The sequence below is a fragment of the Plectropomus leopardus genome, chromosome 13 (assembly GCF_008729295.1).
Source record: "Plectropomus leopardus isolate mb chromosome 13, YSFRI_Pleo_2.0, whole genome shotgun sequence".
In the NCBI taxonomy this organism is placed as follows: domain Eukaryota; kingdom Metazoa; phylum Chordata; class Actinopteri; order Perciformes; family Serranidae; genus Plectropomus; species Plectropomus leopardus.
This window is the reverse complement of record NC_056475.1, coordinates 30,380,149-30,401,349: the sequence shown is the minus strand read 5'-3', so window position 1 is coordinate 30,401,349 and position 21,201 is coordinate 30,380,149. Positions and strand designations below refer to the sequence as shown.

Here is a 21,201-nt window from a genome sequence, read left to right as displayed (position 1 = left end):
CAGATTTAAGATTATATTAGGATTTAAGGGACATTTCTATGATTTTAGGAGCTAGGACCTCTGTTAGGGATGTGGGGGATCCTTCACTGGCACTTTTTTGATAAACCAGCTCTATTCTGATGCCGTTTTATGCACAATATCTTATGTATACTAGAAATATAAAAACTATTCCCAGTGTGAATCACTTTATTTTATGAGAATTACAAAATTGTTCTGGGGCCCCCCCGGCACCATATCGGGGGCCAGATTTGAGTATCTCTGATGTAAGCTATTTTTGGAAAACTGCAAGATGAGTAAGGTGTATTTATCAACAACAAATTTAACAAAACATTATATGCGTTATCTGTCTTGCAGGCTAAAGTAACTGAAGGTTGTTGACTTATGTTCCTTACTCTCACAGCCTGCACCACACTCTTGCCATCGGAGATACACACCAAATCTGAAAGCAAATGAAATAAATGAATGTGATTAGGATTTATAATATTAAATGCAGTGATATGTTGGTATGTTGTTTTTGTGTGTCTTTATGCCTAAATAGAACAGTGGAGACATTTCTTGTTTATTTGTGATATCTAACTGGGACAAAAAAATTAATTCTAGGCAACAGGAAGAACAAAGCGTGATTTGTTGATTACTCTGAAGCAGTATCCCCAAACAACCTCAGCACTCATGCAGTGTTTCCTCTGTGGTTGCAGGGGTTACGTCGTGAAGCAACCCTTCCCCACGCGTGATTGCCGTATTTCCCATGGACACTGGAAGGCATCAGCAGCCCGGTGTTGGAGAAACGGGGAGCGGAGCTGGAGGTGGGAGGGGCCTGGCATGGCTGACGTCACCAGCTGTGTGGAGGAGTATAGGCTGTGCTGTCAGCCCAGTGTCAGTCTGATGAAGATTGGCATGCAGGTAAGCTGTCATTCATTTTCAATGTCAGTGCATGGGAGCAGGGCTTTACCACTTCAGCGTCCTTTTTTCCCCTTTCCCCCCCCCCCCTCCCCTCCTTCATTACAAAAGGCAGGACATTATTCATACAGTCAGACAGGCAGCCAGGCCAGAGTGAGAGAGAGGGAGAGAGAGAGGGAGGGAAAGAAAGAGAGAGAGAGAGTCAGGGAGGGAGAGAGAGAGAGACCAAGGGAGGGGGGAGAAGAGGAGGGGGAGAAAAAAGAGAGAGGGAAAGGAGAGGAGATGCATTTTTGTGCTGGACTGAAAGACCAGTGGATTTTTTTTCTTTCTTTTGCTTGATGCTGCGTTTGGATTTTTTTTTGTTTTAAAATGAGTCGGTGATGTTTGTGATGCAAGTATCTAGGAGGTTGTGTTTAGCGGAGGATGCTTATGTGCAAAAGGTTTCAGTTTTAGAGAATGATCGCAATAATAGTGACAAGAGGACAGGACGAGCTGCAGGAAGCTGGCGTTTTATTTCTACGGCTTTGTCAATTAGCAGCGGAGCGCCACATCGCATTCTGATGATTTATATCTGTACTGAATATGTGACGGTGTGATTCTACCGCGCAAAAAAGCGTGTTATCTCGTATTTTGACTGCCATTGCAATTTTGTTGGTGTTGAAGTTGCGTGGTGTGTTAAAAATGCTTTTATTTTGGGTGGCCAAGGGAAAACGGAAAAGGATTTTCCGTGTAAAATAACTTTAGATTTTAAATTGATTCGGCCGTTTTATTTCCATAATACATTTTTATTATAGACAGTATTGTCTCTCTGTGTGTGTATGTAAGTGTGTGTGTGTTTGTTTGTAACAAAAACAAACAAATAACCAAGGCATATGTCAAAGTGAAGAATATGTCACCTTATTTAGAAATGTAGTTTTTCAAATCTGACTGCAATAGCTTTGTGAATTTAGCCCTTTTTTCCAACTTGTGAGAGGCATCTGTCTTTATTTTTTGCGTTCTTGCAACAGTAGTTTTTTCAAGTAAAACAAAAATATTATTATTTTTTTTACACAATGCATTTATTCCAGAAAAAAAACATGTATTTTCCTCACCTGTGTGTATTTTAAAAGGTCAAACAGGAAGTCTAACCCTCTTTGCATTTCTTGCTGAATCCATCTCTGATTGAAGTGTTTCTAAGGCTTAAACTATCTGCATCTCAGTGAGGTCTAATGTTTACTCCCAGCCTTCCCTGCCCTGCGAAACCTCTCCATACTGAACACTGGCCCTCTTTGTGCGCCACTCACCACTTTCTGACTAGTTTATTCCACAATTGCTCGAATGACTCTTTCATTCATATAGGAGACGTTTGACTGGCGTGAAATGCCGTCAGTGTGATTTGACGCTGTCTCTCAGACAGCTTGTCTCGAATACCAGGGCCACTGTTGGATTTGATTTGGATCGTGCAATTCAAAAGGCACAGATTCACAGGCTAATTTTTGTTAGTTTTGAGAGCGAAAGTCGACTCGTCTGTTCAGTCGCTCTCAGCTTTGACCTCTGCCCCTCAAATATCACATTACACAGATTTGGCAAACACGTCTAAATAAAAAAAAAAAAGATGGTGCTCAATGCAAATAAATGCAAATAAATTTAGGATATATAAATCCAGTTTTACACTATAAAATGTTTTTACATTTACAGTAAATAACTGGCTGCTAGTTGCATTGCTTTTGCAGTAATGAGCTGCACCATTCAATAGTAATTTTTGTGAAATATTACAGTTACATATTGTAAAATCCTGAATTTAATAACCACAGCATCTTGTATCTGTTTCATTTTTATAGTATTTTGATTTAAAATATTTCAGTTACATCCTATAAAACTCTGGGAATAATCACAGCATCTCCATATCTGTATTTCTCCACATTTTTACAGTAATTTATATTAAGATATTATTTACAGTCTTTTAAACCCTGGAAATAATCACATCATCTCCAAATCTCTATCAATGTATCATTTTACAGTGATTTACATTAAAATATTACAGTTACATCCTGTAAAACCCTGGTAATAATCACAGCATCTCTGTATCTGTATCAATTTTGCAGTATTTTATATTAAATTTTACAGTCACATCCTATAAACCCCTGGAAATGATCACTGCGTCTCCATATCTGTATCGCTGTATCATTTGTACAGTAATTTATATTAATATATTACAGTTAAATCCTGTAGAATCCTTAAAATAGTCACGGCATATCTGTATCTGTATCGGTTTATCATTTTTACAGTATTTTCTTATGAAAAATTAATTACATCCCGTAAAATCCTAGAAATATTAACAGTGTACTTACCAGTTTCTTTGTTGTCATCTGGTTAAAACGTTACAACTTTATATTGCAAAGTAAAGGCCCCTCACAGCAAAGACTATAGTCTGAGCTCTGGGACTACATTAGCTTAATTAAATATGCCTGAACCATTTGTTTACTAATCATCTGCTTCCCTGAGAAATCACAATGGCGATTTAGACCACTTTAGCTTCCTCCGTCAAACACATTCGGCAGGTGCAGAGTGCTGAGCATGAAAATCCCATGAGGAGCTCAACTCGCACCCCCTGTGAAAGTAAATGCTTTGAAAGACACCGTTGTTGTTGCTGTGAATCGCTGCTGAAAGACCAAAAGAGGGTCTGTTACCTTTTACATTATTCAAATGATTGTGTACCTTTGTCAGTGTCTCAAAGTGGATGATTCAGCTGGGAACGAATTCTGACAGCACACACGCACACACACACACACACACACACACACACACATGCTCAAACACATGAGTTGAAACGCATCACTACTAATCACCCTCAGTGATGTTTGTTCTTTGTTATGATGTACCCCACACGGTTCTACATATTTTCAGAAAGGGATAATGCCAATTTAGTTTATCCCCAAACCCTGCTGAGATCTTAATTGATGATTTGTGTCATTGGACAAGCAGCCCCGGGGCATATTTGGTGTTGCAAAATACTCTCACAGTATTTGCATATTCCCATTTCTACTATATGGGTAAATTACATGATGAGGTGTGATGCTGTGCATTCCTGCAGCTTTTGAGGGGATAATCACTAATAAAGTGATTCAGTCACACTAAATGAAGGAAGTAAACAGAGCGAGGAGAGCATATGTTACAAACCAATTTAAGCATTTATGTATGGCCATAAAGCAATTGAGGAAATTAAACCACGAGCAAATGTCTTGTCATTTCCTTTGCCTTTTTCCCTCTAATTCCACCCTGCGTGATGCCAAAGCAACCAATACATCATTTCTGAGAAGAATAGATTTTTTTAATGTCTTGTAAGGCTAATAGGCCTTACGTTGCAAGATTCCAATCAGATTGTGAGTTGTCTAATTTGTTTTTGAGGGCCTCGCTCTCTTAAATCAGGCAGGAAAAAGAGGGAGGATGTTCAGAATTATTCATAAGGTTTTAGTCTGCTGGGTATCCTCAGTGGAGTGCATCTAGGTCCTGTTCCGGGCCCGTGGGCAATGTGATGTAGGCTAGTTTTTTCATGTTCAATAGAGCAGCAATCCTTAAGACAATTGTGTTGTGTAGCATGTTTTGGCCATGTCTGGGCCCTCACAGGTCATGCCCACTAAGCCCGCTTGATCCCTATTGCTCTCAGGAGGAGACAAGAGGCCTGTTTATACCGTCAGACAGCTCGGCTTAAGGACAGCCCTTGCATGCTTACCCTTGCTCATTCCGCAGCCAGTGCTGCGTTGGCATGGCTCTAAGTAAGCCACCAGGGAGCGGGGTCGGAGAGAGATGGATTGGCTTGATTTATGCTCCAAGAGGAGCAGCAGGCAAATTTAATGATCCTCCGCACTGTCAACATCACGAAGCGTTGTTTCTGGAAGGACATAGAGATGTCATGAAAATACATGCAGTATAGGACCTAAGTCAGAAAGTTATTGTGTGTAGCATTTTAACTGACAGACCAGTTAAACAATAAAAATAAATGTCTGAAGTTTCAAACAGATCAAACAAAAACTTTAACCCCTAACAACTTGAAAAGAGTAAAAAAAAAAAAAAAGATCATAACAATTTAGTTTCATTATCATTTTTTGTCATGTCTATCAATATCTAATGTGGTTTTTCTCTATTGAAACGGCCATATCAGTGCCTTCTTAATGAGCTTTCAAATTGAGACAAATCACATCTTGTATTGCTTCACTAAACAATAATGCCTCATGCAGCAACATTCTCTTAAATATTTTCTATTAATTTTCTGTTAAGAGAAAAAATGGGAAGTCAACTCCAGATGCAGAAAATGTTCTCAACCATCCAAATCTCTTCTGACCAGGTGTGCTTGATGATGAATGCCACCTGATCATTAGTCAGCTAGCATAGTTAACACCCCCTAAACACTACATAAGGGCAGGTTTTGTGCTGTGTGCAAAGCCTTTGGCACTTGGTCAAGACTGAAGACATGACACCAAAAAAGGCTGTAAAAAGAAGAACTTCTGCAATAGTCAAACTGATGTACTCTTTTATACAGAGTAAGTGATTTTCCAGAGTGTCAGTACTGGTGTTGAAGAAAAACCAATAACCTAGCTTAACAAAACATTTGCAGTGTGAGCAGCAGTGCTGAAAGATGTATTCAGATCCTTACCTAAGTAACAGTATTAATGCACACCGGAAAAATACTCAGTTTCTTGCAAAAGCCCTAGATTGAAAATGTAACTTAAGTTAAATATGGAGGTACAATCAGGGGTATGTATTGAAATATTATTGAAATATTAAAAGTAAAAGTACCCAGTGCAGAAAAATGTGAATAAATTTAATGAATCAAAATAATTGAAATAACTAATATTTTAACTAAAATTAACTAAATATTTTTGCATGAAAAATGACTCAGTGACTCAATTATGAAAATAGTTTCCATTCATTTTCCAGGTAACTGACCAATTGTTTCAGCTAGTTTTTCATATGGTTTGTGCACAACATTTTTGATTTGTAAAGGAGCTAGTAAATTATTGAATAATAGTAGTGGAGTAAAAAGAACAATATTTCCCTCTAAAGTGAGTGTAGTAGAGGTGAAAATGAGATGAAAAATACTTTAGTAACATAAAAGTTCCTCAAATTTGTACTTATGTACATTACCTGAGTAAATGTACTTAGTTACATTCGAGCTCTGGTCAGTAGAGGGATGCACAGTAACTGAAATTACAGTAATTGGGATTGATGCAGTATTTCTTTAGCCTTGAAATTTAATAATCCAGTCATTATAAATACTTAAAAATAGATTAAATATAAAATTAAATATAAATTTAATTAATTAATTTAATTTAATATATAAATTTAATGAAATAAAATAAATACATTTTTGTGTGTTGGTCAACAATTTGTGGGCTGTGAAAATGAGATGTTTTGAGTACTCTTGACAACTCGGAAAATTTTCACTTGCCGAAGAGAAGAGCAAAATAGTTTCTTGCATGAGGCCCATTGTCGTTAATTTCAGTGCTTTCTTAGCCCTTGGAAATGGGGAGAGGGCAATGAGCAACTTAACATGAACTGGCTGAAAAAAATGGCAAGAAGTTTTAAATAAATAAATAAATATGTAAATAAATAAATAACTAAAATAACCTTACGAAAGAGAGAGTCTGGACATTTCTTTGTAGTTTTTTTTGTTTTTTCTTTACAATATCAGATAATAACTCTTAGCTAATTGTCAGCTTATTGCATTCCAAGTTGCTCATTGCCCTTTTCCTCTGTTTTTAAATGAAACTGGACCATTTCTTCAGGTTTCAGAGGTTTACTAACTTGTGAAAGGGATCTGACCGCAGCACAAGAAAACTGATGCCACTCCAGGTGTTAAACGATTAATGAGCATGTATTATTGTAAAAGTACGTATAATTTGGGACAAATCACATCTTATATTGCTTTACTACACAACATGTAACATTGTCCAAATATGGCTTTGTTCATCAAAACCTACTCTGCTGAAATATAGATATTCTTTAAAGGAGTCTACAGTAGTCTTTAGTGTGTGATTCAGTGGTTGATCAGGCTGACCTCATCTGAATCAGTCGAGCCTGCAGACAGCCAAACAAACTTCCCGAAATGCTCCTCTCTGCGCAGTTTTATGTGATGTGTGCTTGAACAGTGAAGGCCACAGCATGGAAGAAGTCATACAAAGGCTTTAGTCATTAGGTAATGATTTTAGCATCAGTACTCTGATTGCATTCCTTTTTTCAGACAGAGGAAATGAAAACCCAGCAGGGACACATTCCATAAACTAAGTCGAAGTCATGGCATAGAAAGGAGGACTCCAATACGACTTAGGTCTGTCACCAGCAGGATGCACACATACTGCATACAGAGTGTTTACTGTGGGTGAAATTTCAAAGATTTGTAAGAAGTAGGCTGTTTCCTCACTTTAATATCTTCAGTATTCATAGTGTTTGTATAAATTGCTTTTGATGTCATTATTTTTGCAGTAAAAACAATTAAAACATATTATTTTTAGACATCAGTGGTTATTATTCAAGGATCAAGCACAAAATCAAATTAGCAACAGCTTATTATATATTCTGCATTTAAAGACCTCTAACAAGACTCTGAACCTCATTGTGCCTTTGGTTCTTATCTCTGGTGGAATGTAGATAATCCTAATAAATGAGTAGAGCTTCACACAGAGAAATATGAAGCCTGCCAGTAAATCCTGAATTTATTATATTTGAGAGTCCTGGTAACAGCTGAGCTGGGTGAGGTTCAAAATATTTGATTTGAATTCAACAGCAGATCATAGCAGAGAAAATCCCACCAAGCACTGTGGGGCTGCATATTTGTGCTTCTCTTGAAAATGAATAAATGCATGGGCCAAAATGGTGTCACTACTATTGAAAATCTCCCCCAGTGTAATACTCTTTAAAACTTGGTTCTGACTGAAATGTTGTCAATGCTGGTTTTCTAGGCAGCTCTGACTTATACCATGCATTAATGTCTTCACGCAATATGGACCATAAATGTTGCATTGGCTTTCTCTTTCCAAGTGCGAATGTAAGTTTGCAGTTTGACATCTTCAGCTGAATTGCTATTGTTTTATGCTTCTTTTTTTACTTAAAATTCAGCCATTTCATACTGCAGGTTTAGTTCCAGCTTTTGTCAGCAGTGCAGTGCTTGTTCCTCCTCAATGAGTCAGAAGACAGGTTTCCAATAAAAAAAAATCCTAAATGGTATTAAATAGATATTTTCAGGGTAAAAATTTGCACAAACTTAAGTAACTCACAGTACTGGAGTTTATACACTCAAAAAAGACAGAAGTTTCTTTCACCATCTAAGTCTGTTGGAAAAAGTTTTTTTGGGCTCAATAGCGTCATGTGATGGACCCGGAAGTTGAAATTCTCTTTGGCCACTTTGAATATTGCCTTCAAAGCCCAGTGCGCTTCCTGGGGGCCTGGAGTGGGTCCAAATGGACTAAACAAACATTGGCTCCAGATAGACCCAATCACATTGGCATGCTGACCACCGAAGTTAGCAACCCTTCCACAACGAGCTGAACAGTGTGACAAAAACATACATTTTTAATGTGAAACTGCTTTATTCATCGCTTTTAGCCATTTAAGTCACTTTTGGACACATTTTGGACAGGAAGAGACCCTCTGTGGTTAATAAGTGCACGTGGTAAAAACCTCTGAAACTCAGGGAATCCTAACTGGGAATGTATACCTGGCACATGAGAGTTTCAGCTGGTTGTGGTCGAAGTGCTCACCGCTAGATGTCACTAAATTCTACACATTGCTGCTTTAAAAATTTTATTCATATGCCCTCAATATCAATTTTGCCTAAATGGTGTTAAATAGATATTTTTCAAGATATTGTGTTGAATTTAGAAAATTCCAGTATCAGGACAACACCACAAAGTGCACATAAACAGAAGCTACTTTTGTGAACACTAATCTAACTTGTATTACTATGGTAAAGTGTATCTCTGACAGCCGTCTGAAGTAGTTTTTTTATTTATAATTATTATTTTTATTGGCCAAGTCACATGTGAAAAGTGTGCTACAGAGATGAAAATTTTGCCTCTTTGAAATGGTGGTGGCTGGCCTTTTGAAATCATCCTACTTTGATTATTGGCAGAGCAGCCCGTTGAAGTCTGCTGCACTTTGAATGGAAATGCAACAATGCTAAAGTTGTGACCTCCAAAAGGCTATTTACTGGAGCACGGTTCCATTTTTCAGAATCCTCTCCAAAGATATTATTCAAGTGTATTGCTCTTTCTGCCACTCACATCTCATCTGAATGTTTCAGCCTATTGCACTCCAGGACACAATTGATCTGAAGGACAATATTTTCACTCAGCCTATAGCTGCTCCTTATTTTGACATTAGGCTTTAACTGAAACAGCTTTCTCTTCAAATCCATTTGTATACCTTGCTGTTAATCTCCAAGTGGTCTTTGCAGATGCCTGATGAAACACTTGTTAGTGTGCAGGCTCTCGGGTGAAACAGCAGCTTAACAACAGACTTTGGTAAAAGCTCTGTACAGTGGCAAGGACAGAATAATCTGCACTAATGCATTTTAGTGATCACTCTTATTAGCTGCAAATGACTTCCTTTATGTAGTTCTGTCCTCTGCTATAAAAGTGCCATGATTTTATGACGGCACAGGCTTCAGTCAAAGTGCATTTCATTTTCCATGGGAAGGCTGCCTCTTTTATGGTGTTTTAGAAGACTTTTGGCTCTTAAAATATTAAAAGAGGACTACACTGTCTCATTCTTGTGTAATCTTTCATTAAGGCTTTTGGCATCCCGGATGCCTTGGTGCTGCTGGATTTATCTCACTTCATATCCGTGCCCAAAGGATCTAAATGCTTCTGACACTGTATTACAAAGTCTCATGTTTCCATGGAGTTTAGCCAGTAGCTTTTAACTTAAAGTGCTGTTCATGCTACATAATGAGTCACATTTTATAAATATGGCACAATAAAAAAATAACAAAATGCACATTGTATCATAACCAGACACAGCAGCTCTGTCTGCTGAGACTGTTTTACAAAATAAAAGCACAAAGCTTTTTTTCACCAGCAGAAATCATAACCCATGTTTAGTTTTTTGCAGTAAGTCAGGTGACCAAGTATCAAGAGTGACAATGTCCACATAGATGGATGGACTGAGACACAGGACTTTCTAGCCAAAGCCACCTTTCCCGGTGGTGTTATACAGTGCCAGTCAGCTTGATGGAACCTGTTGTGGCCATATGATACACTGCTGGACAGCATAAGGTCGAAATACTGCCGGTAATGGCATAATTTCAGGAGCATGAGGGTCCCCATAGGGCGGCCAGGAGGGGCAGTGGATGGGTCCAACAAACCCAGAACTTTCATTTTGAGCCCTGGACTTTCACCTGGGAGTGTGGTGTTTGCTTCCCATATGAATGTCGAGCCAAACAATGATATTTTTTTCTTCAACCTAACCATCTGCTTCTGTTGCCAAAATCTAACGACCTGTGCCTTTGTGGCCTAATCCTAACCATGTGCTTTTGTTGATGTCTTGTTGGTTGCTGCATTCCTGACATCAACAGCAGACACAGGAGGATATATGAAGATGCGGAAGTCCACTGACAAAGTGGAGATATGTGACAACTTGGGATGAGGTTGTATTGGACTTTCATCCAGGAGACTGGTGGTTGTGTCCCATGTGAAACCAAAAGTCAATGTTAAGTTATTTGAACAACATAATGTAGTTTCCAAACACTTGTCTTGTGGGATGTCATTTTAAGTTACCTTAGTAACAAACCTACTTAATTTAAGCCAGACCATGAACTTTTTTCCCCACCTAACAATGTAGTTTTGGTGCAACTTCGACTGCTTTTTTACCATTAACTACGTGTTAAAAACTGCAACCTGTAAAGTTTAGCTATTCTGTTGTCCAATAGTAGGGATACTGGTGTAGGAAAAGCCCCTGTCGGCTGTACTAAAGGGAAGAAACATTTGACCTATGTGGCTGTAAGGGTTGGAGGACTTTCCCAGGAATGATGTTTGTATTCTGTATAGAACTAATTTGCAGCAGCAAATACGTTTTGAGAGAAATGCAATGCCACCCTAATTACTTTTCCCCAACAACATAATAAGGCAGTGTTTTAATGGACATATCTGCCAAGTATGTTGTAACAGAATGTCTCTGCAAAATGCTGACAATGTATTTAATTAGTTCTCCTACAATATACACTTATAAACACAATAAAAAGCATAATTATTGATGAGCACTTAAAAGGTGATGGTGTTTGCTGCATATTGAACTAGAGACTATCTTGGGACCATGCCAGCCGCAATGCATTTATACGCCATTTAAAAAGAATTTGCGCCAGTGACGTAAATTTAGAAGGCCAATGCCCCATTTCTTACTTCCTGCCCCCTCTCTTGCTTGGACTGCACCCATATGTGAACTTTGCCTTCATTATATGCTTTTACACTGCCTCTTCTTAAGGTTTTGTGCCAGCTTGCCGTTTTGTATATAACGATTGCCAAAAGGGGGACGAACTTGTTTCGCATCTGTACCGAGACCGGGAGTAGTAACAGCCCCGAAATGAGGTCTGTGTAAAACATAAAGCTAGAAAGACATGATCATGGGCGGGTAGGTGTGACATTTTGATTAAGTATTTTGTTAGTGACCACACGGCGGGAGATTTAAAAGGCAGTTGTTAGCAATTGAAAAAGAGCAGCGGCAAAATTCGGGAGCTCCTTACCGTCCGAGGATGACATTATACCCCAGTTATTATTAAGAGAGCGTTATGCATACGTTATATGCTGCATGAAAGGCGGACGCCATTGTTTTACATGCCATGCGTCTTTTGGTTCCACAAAACGGCAGACGCTATTTAAAATCACAAAATGGAGTGGAGTGATGCTGCTGTCATTTGGTTCTGTGTAAATATGCAAAGGAAGCATAAAGAAGGGACTTAGCAGCAGCCCTATAGTGTGATCTCTGTGTAAAAAAGGCTATTGTGATCTCGAAAGATAAAATTTATTCCTGCATCTTGATGTGCTGTCGCAGTAACAAAATCTGTCCACAGACAGACAGACATATAAACACCTGGCATAGTACTCAAAATCACTTTCTGTGGTAGTTCCTGCTCCAATAGTTGTCTGCAGGACCACATTTTGCCATAGTGCAACACAGAGACAGACTCACAATATCAGCTATCTCAGTGTTGTCACTGCTCATAAAAAAGCCGCTTGAAGCACAATACACTTGTACTTTATTAACATTTAGTTAATAAAGTAACTAACTTAAGTGCTTCTACTGCCTAAAATGAACCACACGTGAGCTCTGGTTTGAGGTGTACCATACACCCCCTCTGTTTTGTAGTAAAATAATGTAGCACTTTGTTCCCTAGAAAAAAACATGGTTGACATAATGTTGTCCTTTATAAATAACAAATAATTATTTTTATATAAAAGCATAGTAGACACATTTGACACACACTGCATTCTAAATCATGCCAAGGATTGTAATCTATATGGAGTTCCAATGTGATTATCACGTCTATGAGAAAGTCATTAATGCAGAATCATACAGTAGACTGGTTATTCCGAACATCAGCTGTCCATATGAAACAGCAATTGCTGCCTTGGCCGTATATTCATCGTCCTTGCTCTCTCCTCTCCTCACTTCATTACATTCAGAACATTATGACTTTGCTGAGAGTGTAAGGAAACATGAGTGCCGCCGATATTAACCTCCACTTTAAAGCTACAGAGCACAACAAGAGCTGTCGCCAAGTCCAGTCTCTTTGTTCACATTCGCTCAGCCATAATCTTTTCTGAAACAGGATCAACACCTACAGTGAGACATTTCTTCCAAGAACATGTTCCCGAGCTGATGTTTGGTGTGAATTTGAAAATCTGGCATTCCTGTTCAAAGCGACTCGGTATTGTTTGTGAGAGCCGTGCTCTGGACAACTCTGAGCTTTGTTGACTAGTGTCAGAGTATCATGTTTGGCCTGAAGCTGCGACTCTGCAAGCAATCATGAGTCAACTCCAGCAGTCCAAGAGAGACTTGGACTGGGTAATGGGTGACAGAGGTTTCCGGAGGAGTGTGAAGATGATGTGTGCACTCCTGAGTCACATAAATGTGCTTATAGTTAGAGGTCAGTAAGACAATCCTCCTGCTGATAATGTCTGTTAATATTGTACAAATTATGCATCAGGATGTTTTGTTATATGGGGTTATATAACCCCCATTTGATCTATTTATTAGTTATGTTTTCTTTCTTGCGTCTGCTGTGGTAATGGCTCAGTTTGTATTTTACACTGTAAAATCTGACGAGTTGGTTTTACTTGAAATAATCTTGAAAAATAATTGCCTTGAAAAAAGAAAATATAATTACTTAATTTATGTTACTTTGTATCAAAGTTTACTTGAAGTTTAGCTGCATTTACTTAATTTTGTGAAGTTGGTGCAACTTAAAAATGACAAGTGAAATTACCTGTTACCTGTTACTTCAGCAAAAGAGTTAGTCTGACTTCACTTGATCATCACAAAGAGTTCCCTTTTTGTTAATATATTTAAGAAAATACAAATATGACTGACTTGTTCTGTAACCAGCAGAATACTTCACAGTATTCAGTAAATATGACTCATTTAGTTTCCAGGATTCTACTGTTATTTTACAGTGTCAATACTGTATATTGTGTAAATATTATACAACCATTAAATTTATTACAAAGTTCTACAATAGAACATGACGGTCTGTGTGCTTACAGTGTAATACTGGCTCCAAAAAGCATCAAGCTTTACAGTGATTTACTGTTTTTTGGAAAAGCTGTATATTATCCTTAAAACTTGGCAGTATTTTTGCAGCAATTTCACTAAAACAACTTTTCCCATAAACTTGCAGTATTATTCAGTAGAATTTAAAGATTTACAGTGTTTTACTGCAAATTTAAGAAAAAAAACCCATTCATTACTTTAAGAATTTTGCTGTATTTTTACAACAATTTGTTACAGTGTAAACTTAACAATTCGATATAAAGTGAAAATCAGTAAATAATACTTATATTTTTAGGCAATCGGTTTCTGACATTCTTTTAAGTAGAATCAAATGTCAGATTTTACAGTGTATCCAAAGTATCCAAGAGCAGCCGTGAAATATTTCTTTCCTTCACTCTGAGCAAAGTGCATGCCGACATATTAAGCCCTGTCAAACTCTGTTTCCAGGCTGCCACATTCCATCACGTAAAAGTTTGATTTACAACATCATTCAAGCCAAAACAGTCCCAGAAAAATCAAATTACTGTGGAGTCTCTGTTTCCTGTGATTTGCGGCAGCAGGCGCACAATTTGTCAAAGAAAGCTGTGCTGTGTTAAGTATGTTTGTACAGTGGTGCGGGCTAACCGCACACCAGCTCTGATTTTAGAAGTGGTAATATTTAATGACTCTACAACACGCGTCTGATTTGCGAGCGCGAGACTCTGAGCACCACTCCTTCGCTTCAGTGTCCTTTCTGATTTGCTGCCGCTGACGAGACCCACGGCATCCAGTCATGTTGCCTTTCAAGTCGTAATGTAAACATGTCAGATTTCTGGAGTGTGTGAAGAGTCTCAGGGAGTGTGCATGCACAATTATCATAACAGACACATAGCTGTAAATGAATTGATGCAGAAAGCAATTCCTCAGCAGCCTTTATTTTTAAAATATTTTCTCACTCAGTAAAAAAGTCTATACATCCTCAAATGCTTACAACAATAACACATATCTGAGTTAGTGTAATCAAGAAAATATTCCTTCAACATTATCAGGGAGTGCAGACATGATTCCACATGTTAATTGCAGTGCTGTGAACTGAATGGAAAAAAAAGTAGACTGAACCCCCTTTTTTTCCAAACCGAGACTTCTTTCCACTACAAAGAATAATTACTTTTCCCAACTCCCGCACCATAATTGGTTACTACTCTTTTATCTTATCTATGTGCGCATAATTATCACAGTCATCATATTAGATTATTTCATGCATAATAAATGAACTCAAACTGTGTGTGGGGTAATTAGCATGTTAGGATATGTGCCACGATAAGAGCTTTGCTCTCTCAAAGATTGTATTGTTCAAGACATTCCTGAAAAGTGAGAAATGTGGAAGGAATGGAATATCTTAAGAAATTTAGTGACTGTTGTGTTAAGAAATAATATTCTTTTAAATGTAATATGTAGTGTTTGTGTGTGTGTGTGTGTGTGTGTGTGTGTGTGTGTGTTTGGTTTGCACGTCTGTTTACTTAAAGTAATGTACCTTGTAATGTATTTTACTTTGGATTGGACGTCTGGCGCAGACAGTAGTTCATATGCAGAAGACGTAACAAGAGAGACTATTGTGAAAGACAGACCAATATGCTGTTTGACTTTGGCAGCTGTCTGCTGCATAGATCCCCGACAATCCAAATGACAGATGTGCATCACTTCAGTCGAGCTTTCAGTCATAAGTAAGCAGCTTTTGATCGTGCTGATGTGTTGAGTTTTCCTGTAAATTTCTATTTTTTACATATTAGTATATACTATAGGGCTGTTGTTTCCAACTGGTGCATCGGGGTCCAAAAGTGGGTCGCAGTTCCATTCTGAATAGACTGCATGTGGCTCATGAACAGTTGGTTAAAAAAAAAACATTTTATTTTGAACTAACAGTGAATTTCAGGTACAGAGCTTTTTTTTTTTTGAAGTGCTGTTTCTGTTTCTTCTTGTGTGGTGTTTAGATTTTGTGAAATGAAATTGAATTTGTGGCAATTTATTAAATGTGTGGAACTTGAACTAAGAACTAAGAACTGAGAGATCTGAACCCTCTGGCTGGACCAGTTGGGAGCCAGTGTAGATCAGGTATACCCATTTTGCTTTGCTTGGGGGCCACTTTTGCAAAATGACTGGAGGACAGTTGGATTTTAGGACATTTCTGGGATTTCAGGGCATCTGTAGGATTTTAGGACATTCTAGGACTGTAGGGTGATTTTAGGATTTTAGGGACGTTAAGGATTTTAGAATTTTTTTTAGGATTTAAGGATGTTTCTAGTTCTTAAGGATGTGTCAATGATTTTAAAACATTTCTAGAATTTTAGGGCATTTCCAAGATTTTAGCACTTTTGTAAGACTTTGGAACATTGCTAGGATTTTAGGACATTTCAAGGATTTTAGCACATTTCTAATATTTCAGGACATAGGATTTTTGGACATTTCTGGGATTTTAGGACATTAGGGGTTTTGCTAGGACGTCCACTGGCACTTTTTTGTTAAACAAGCTATATTTTGATGCTGTTTTATGCACTCTGGCGCCTTATGTAATTCCCAGTGTGAATCACCTTATTTTTATTGCGATGTAATGATTGGAGGGGCCACCCAGCACCATATTGGGGCCCAGATTTGGCCTGTAGGCCATAAGTTGAGTATCACTGCCATAGGTAATAAGGTAATTACAGGTTGCCATCAAATTTTGCAAAAGGTTTAATATTATTATGTAAATGTACAATAAGAAGAAAAATGTTTATTTTAGTGGGTTTTACAAATACATAAAGGTCATTCAAAGGTTGCTTTAAACAACTTCCACTGTGGTAAAGGGAGATCTGTCCTAATACGACTCTTATTGACCAACAACAGCAGTTCTTTCAATTCAAATGAGGTAAACCTGCTGCAGGATGCTTTTCCAGTTTACACTATCCTGCTTGGAAACATTTCAGGAGTTATTTAATGAGGGGAGCCAATCAGGACCAAGTCCAGTTGTGATGCTTTGCCTGGAGTTAATCTGAACTGCCTATAAAGTAATGGAGGTTTTTGAAAATGCAATAACTTCAAATTTTACCACCCAATTAAAGTCTAATTTTCACAGTGTATTAAACACCAGTGAAAAGTCATGTGTATAAAGAATATATGGGAAAATGTGAACCAGCAGTGATATAGAGTTAATGATCTCCATGTCCACAGCTTCATTTAAAAGGCCTTAATAAGTTGTACATTTAAGAAAACTTGCAGCCACACAAAATGATTAGCGAACCTAACTTATTGTAATGGCTTAAACGTTTCTCCACAAATCAGCCTCTCAGATTATAAATGTACAAAAAACATTTTTGGTCATATTGCAAAGCAGCATCTCAGAGTCTTTTTTTCCCACCACTAAATAACAAGAACAACTTCTTTGACGCCAAATGTTTCAGTTGCAGTTTTTTGGCCCTGCAGCATTTTTGGCAGTGACACCTTTCACTAACCTGTGCCAAAAGCCTGTAAAACACAAACATAATGAGCTATTTTCAGCAGAGATGGCTTTTTTTTTATTCAGTGAGTTGTTGAGGGGGAAAAAAGGCAGAAGAAATTCATATTCAGAATGTGATGACAGCCATTATTTAAAAAAAGATGGTTGTCAGAGATTATACAATTAAATTCTATGTGGTTCCTGCTATTATCAATTAATGGCACATAATTACCTCAGAAGACATCCTTGGTACAAAGTTTTCATCTTTTTTTGTGTTGATTGAAAGGTAAACAGCTTTAACTGCAAAGATTTTCGTTACATCTCTGTGCCTGGCAGACACAGCATGACAAAGCAAGGCCACATTATTCTTCCCACCAAGTCTCCATAGATACCCTAGTTAGTCGCATAACCCACACAATCTCTAAATAAAAATAACAATAGGATGTGGAAATGATCAAAACCCCACTGAGGTTCTTCCAAATACAAAAGTTTGCTGCCACAGAGGTGACGGAGGATCTCCGAGGAATACTAACGGAGTTTAGACAACTTTAATTATCACAGACTCAAAAATATTGAATAAAAGATTTAAAAAAAAAGAGAAAAAAAAGACCAATGTACTGACACACACCTCCAACTCCCTGTGTAACTTCATAAAGGTTCATCTCCAAAGAATGATGAGGGCTGGCTGCTAAAAGTGAGTTGGAAACAGCTGTCAGTGTGCTGGTAAATAAGGCAGCTTGGAGGCAGTACAGCGTCACGTCTGCTGCTATGTGGCGAGGAGAGAGAAAGCTTTCCAACTGTCCCTCCCCGCGGCCACTCTCCTCCGGTCAAGGTCTCACTACCCCTGTGGTATGTCTGTGCCCGTCTCCCTGCTGGCACCGCTCTGGCATTGCTGCAGTGTCAGTGTGGTGTAAATGGGAGTTAGTAACGTGATAGTGCTGATTGCGGGTCAGATTTGTTTGTTTAGCTTCAAAGGAAAAGTTTTTTTGGGGGGACTGGCGAGTCGGTCAACTGATCGTCTGTGTGAAATCATCTGTGACCTCAGTAGACGGCTCAAACGCTCCACTGAAAAGCAGAGAAATATACCCCTAGTGAAGGCCTTTACCATTTCACATGCAGTTAATATGCTCACAACATACACACAGCAGGAGATATGTGTTGTGTGTGTGTGTGTGTGGTTTGAACAGCTGTCTGTGGAGATTATGCTTAATTTTGTGAGCAAAAGAAATGGACTGAGAGTGCAAAAAAGGCAAGTAGGGTCTGAGGTATCTTGTGTCTCGCACTGTGTAAATTGTTACAGTTGGATAAAATAGAAGCATATCTACACTCTGAGACAGGTGTCTGACACTCTGTGAATTTTTCTATCGTGAAATTTTAAATCACATTCAGTTTCCTCCTCTTGAATTACAATTTAAAAGGTATCTTTAATAATTTTCAACTTGTTCACTTTTTTCCCATGTTTTTGTTTTTGGGAATAACAGTTTTTGAAGTTGGTCCAGTATTGGGTGACAGAACTACAGCCAGGAGCAGCAAAGACGGCTCTGTGTAATCACATGGGACAATTAGACACTATCACTTTAAATCCATTCAAAGTGTTTGTTTTTGCCACTGACAGGCTCAGATTGTTGGAAATGACCCCTACAGAGATAGACCTTTTTGTTACAGAGTCAGATCAATTCTGTTTAACCCTTCAAAAGCTGTGAAAAATGTCTTGATTTCTTTAAAAAACAAGGAAAGGCAGTGAGCAACTTAACAAGGAGTTACCCAAAAATGAGAAAGTACTTCAGTCAAAAGTTACAAGATGAAAATTAGCCCCAAAAAGTAAAATAACAAAAACAGGAAATGACTGCAAAAGTGCTACAATAAAATAGAATAAAAATTATGAATAAAAATATTAATAATAAATATAGATTTTCTGTGTAACCTCATTTTAAATAAGCCTGTGTAATAATAATTTTAATTAATTTATATTTATTTATTTTTTCCTAGTTATTTTATGGCTTTCAAATGATTTTCTCTCTCTCTCTCAGCCAACTTCCAGGCCATTTTCTTGTTACCTTTTACATTTTTCTGCAATTCGACTACCCTTTTCCCCCCCATGTTTTTGAAAGAAATTAAACCAATTTGCTAAGGGTTCAAAGGTTAAACTAATTGTGAAAGGTGTATGAATGCAGCACAAGAAAACTGATGTCCATCCAGGTTTCAAAGGGTAACCCACCAGACTCCATTTAAATAAACACTAATTTTAGTGTGTAAATTATTTTAAATGTTTGTGAAAGACATCTGAAGACAGTACAACAAAACTCGATCAAGGTTCTAAAGGGTTAAACAACAGAAAAACCCTTTTCTTTGTTTGTTTTTATGTTTTCATCTCTTTAAGCTCAACTTTACAAAAATCCAAATCTCCCCAAAAACTTGGTGAACTTCTTTAATGGATAAAGGTCAAAACGGAGGCGGGGAGATGCTTCTCTGAGAGTAGTGGCTTGGAGAGCGTGGTCAGTCGGACTATGAAGGTGAGACGTGCCATGGCAAGAGATGAGGAATGACTTGACGCCTACTTCAAAACGGACCTATTTATGTGTGTGTGTGAGTCTGTGTGTGTGTGTGTTTGTGTTTGTGTTTGTGTGTGTGTGTGTGTGTGTGTGTGTGTGTGTGTGTGTGTTTGTGTTTGTGTGAGTGTGTGTGTGTGTGTGTGTGTGTGTGTTTGTGTGAGTGTGTGTACGAGGAGGGACAGAGAACGAGGAGAGAGAAATTGATTGAGATGTGCTGTCTGAGTTTTTGTCGCCATGTGTTTGTGTGAATCTTTCTCCGTCTCAGTGAAGCGACACACTGCTTTCCCTCTTTCCCCCCGTGGTCAGTGGTATTTATAAACCGCCATAGACATTTAATACAGATGGCAGAGCACCTTAAATTTAAAGACACTATTTTCCATGCTGGGAAATGGAAAGAAAGTACTTTGTATTTAAGTACCCGGATATGGAGCTAAAGGGGGCTGTGAAACAAGTGATGCATCTCTTATGTGTTGAAATGCATAGGAGAGACTGGAGATATACCTGACCGTCAGTGCATTGTGTAGGCTCAGTCCATAGGGGTGGCTTGCTTTATTATGTGCACACTGAACAAGCAATTGAAGCAGACATGCAGCATGTCCGTGAAATGGTTAACTTTCTTCCTTTGGATTTTCACCAGGAGGGAAGAGTCAGAAGGAAAAAAAAGCAAAGCAAGGTTAGCTCACTTCAGACGCTGATGGGGAATTCCGAGTTCTGCCTCAGTCGTCTCTGCCAAGTCCATTGTGTTTGTGTCTTCCCTGCCTGTCCTGTCTGTTTCATGCCCAGACAGTGAAAGAGTGTTCAAATTCACCACGAAAAATATAATTACATTATACATAAGAGTTACCTGTATATAAAGCTGCATTCTCATCAGGCAGACGGCTTTAGAAACAGCGCAGGAACAAACATCCAGTCAGGCTGAATGGCAAGACAGTAAATGAAACACACATGACAGTACCCTGCAGTGTCATATTATTTACAAAAATATAATAAATAAAGAAAATAAATTATTTTTTCTTTTTTATTTTATGTAATTATTCTAGCAATGTCAAGTAATTGTCCAGAATGCTCCTGATATAGTTATAACTGCAATGACGTCTACTATTCCAATCCCCTGTATTCTCTGCTGGCCTTAGCTTAAGTTACCGTCCTGCCCTCAGCCAGTAAAATGATAAGCAGTTTGCCATGAACTGTCTGCAGGATTGCATGTGAACACAACATAAATAATGAGTACAGTTCAAATAATTGGTTTAAGGTGTATGTTTAAAATCATGTCACAGAGAGAATGATGCTGCTTCCATTGAAGCTTTCGTATGTTTATGACAGAAACTGAACTGTGATTGAAGTCACTCCCAGTTCATGTATTACTACGCCCAATATAATGTCTATCTATCTATCGATCTATCGATCTATCTATCGATCTATCTATCGATCTATCTGTCTCTGTCTCTGTCTCTCTGTCTCTCTATCACTACATCTGTACATCGCTACCTATGTCTCTACATCTCTATCTATGTCTCTTTATCTCTATTTATGTCTCTATATTTCTATATCTCTATCAAT

General features: G+C 38.1%; 1 protein-coding gene across 1 annotated transcript in view; it reads left to right on the top strand.

Annotated features, from left to right (window-relative positions):
• Window positions 1-836: 836 nt before the first annotated feature.
• The window catches only part of pknox2 (pbx/knotted 1 homeobox 2), a 166,091-nt gene continuing 145,726 nt past the window's right edge, over window positions 837-21,201 (top strand). The window contains exon 1 of the mRNA XM_042499643.1: window positions 837-900. The gene's annotated coding sequence lies outside the window, so the exon portion shown is untranslated. The remainder of the gene's footprint in view (window positions 901-21,201) is intronic.